Raw genomic sequence first — 2,374 nt, forward strand, 5'->3', positions numbered from 1 at the left:
AGCTGCACTTTCTTCTGAAATTGTCCTTGACAAGATAAGCACAGAATGGGCCACAGAAGACCTCAACCCTCCTCTATGTGGAGACTTAACATCCTAATGAAAGAAAATCAACCTCTTCCTCCATCCTGTGGCATGGAACCCTTGTCTACAGAAAATGCATCCTCATCCTCAAGCTTTGAGCACCTGCTTAAAGATCAATCCTAAATATTCATGACGAATTTGCATTTCCTTGTGGGCTCTCTGTAAAAGCCCACCTCTCCAACCTGCCTGACAGCAGTCTTGGAGGCAGCTGCCCTTATTGCCCCTTTCCTTGTACATCGAAATAAAGCCATCTTTTGTTATTTCCCACTGAGGCTTCTTGTTTATCGGCTGTTAATAAGTCACGCCTAACAAAATCTGGGGTTTTCACCCAGCAACACTATCAACGTGTCTATTCATCTTGAAATTGAGGGGTGAGGTGGGAGTGGAGGCGAAGGTACAATTTAGAAATTGCCCCTGGGCGCTGCTACCCTCGCTGTGCCCCTGCTGAAAGCCACTGGGGGTACAACCAGAATCATGCCCAGGAGGTTTCCGCTGCGCTGCAGAACTAAATTAGCCTTACTGTTCTTCGGTGGCCACTCACCTCACGCCATCCTCACCTCACGCCATCCGGCGTTGGAGACCAGGCTCGGCCGTCGGATTTAGAAATAGGCTAAAAGAGGTCTGAGAAGAGCTGAGGAAGCTGGTCCAGCCACCACGCGCTGGGTTCCCAGGTCGGCGCAGTGTCCCAGGTAGAGCCCGAGGCTGCGATAATTGCAGACAACCCGGCCTGGGGCGCGGTGCCCGGTGTAGGCGGCCCCGCCTTCTCTGCACAATTTCCGCGCACTTTGCTCCCCGCCGTTCCCCGTTCTCCGGGGCAGTGGCGCCAGGCCCACCTCGCTGAACCGAACCACGGTGCCCACTTTCCGGACCTCGGAGTGGGCACCGTGCGCCGTTTCACGTGTTCACTTTCGCTGGGTGGCTTCGCCGGCCCCGGTGGCAGGAGGAGCGCGCTCCCTCTGGAAGCTGCCAGGAAAGGCCGCCCAGCGAGCGCGGGCCCAGGCGCCAAGTTTGCCCCGTGATGAAGGAACCCTGGGCAAGGAAGCGCAGCGCTGGCTCGTCAGGAGCTGGGAAAGTGTTGGCTGGGCAGCCAGGTGCTCAGTTCATCGTTCTCTAAATCAGCTTCTAGGAGCCCCGTTTGCCCAGTGGTTAAGCGCTGGCCGCTAAGGAGAGGTGCGCGGTTAGACCGACCAGTAGCTCTGCGGCAGAAAAGACCTGTGGATCTGCTCCTGTAAAAAGTACAGCCAAGAAATCACTATGGGGCAGTTCTACTCCGTCCTATAGGGTCGCTATGAGTCAGAATCGATTCCATGGCAACGGGTTTTTTTTTTGTTTGTTTGTTTTTTAAATCCTTAACAGGAATCCTTCTTGCTATATTGTTTTTAACATTTCCGTCAGCAATTTGATCCTTTCATTTATTTCTCACTTTCATTTCTTTGTTTTCCTTTCCTGTATATTTCACCCGCGTGAGCTAAGTATGTGTGTAGCGGTGTGTGTGTGGGTGTGTGGGTGTCTGGGGTGTGTGTGTGTGCACGCGCGCACGTGTTTGCGTGCACAGAAGCAAGTGACCCTTTCGGGGTGATTTTTATTTCAGAAATAAACATTTCCTTACCTGTTTTTCACTCCTTTAAGCAAGTGATCATGTTTTATTTTAATCGCCGAATTTCAGGTAAGAGGGACTATCCTCAAGTAAATTTCTTCATTAAGGAGAAACCACTCATTCTTCTCTCAGTTCCTCTCCTGTGAGAAGAAAGGATGAGTTTAGGCTGTGTCCTACATGTCCTTCTCCACAGCATCTAAGAAATTATTTTCCTAAACAGAACTCTTCCTGTCCTAAAACTTGGAAAAATCTCTAGTGACATCCAGCTTCCTCTTACCACAGGAATGAAATATATTTTTCTGTTTCTTTCAGTCATATGAGCTTCGTGGATAGATCACACAATTTGATCAACATGACTTTTGAGACAGAATTTTTTGGCCGAATGTCACTTTGTTTTATAGTTTATGTGACAGAACTGTTTCTGAAAGAGCATTTGTTAATGTTTGAATCCATTTTGTAGAAGGCATCTTGGGTTTGTTTAGAATTTGTTCATTCCTCTACATATACATCATACCTCCTCACAACAAAAAGCACTTCATGACATATTTATAAGCTTCAGATTCCATAAATTCACTTGATAAGAAGTTACACTATTTTGATTATAACACACCAAAAGAAATTCAAGTCATTTAGCCCAACTCCCTAAGTTTACAAACCAGAAAACTAAAATCCAAGATAAGTTGGGTGACTCAGTCC

This window comes from Trichechus manatus, unplaced genomic scaffold (genome assembly GCF_000243295.1).
Source record: "Trichechus manatus latirostris isolate Lorelei unplaced genomic scaffold, TriManLat1.0 scaffold00071, whole genome shotgun sequence".
NCBI classification, from domain to species: Eukaryota; Metazoa; Chordata; class Mammalia; order Sirenia; family Trichechidae; genus Trichechus; species Trichechus manatus.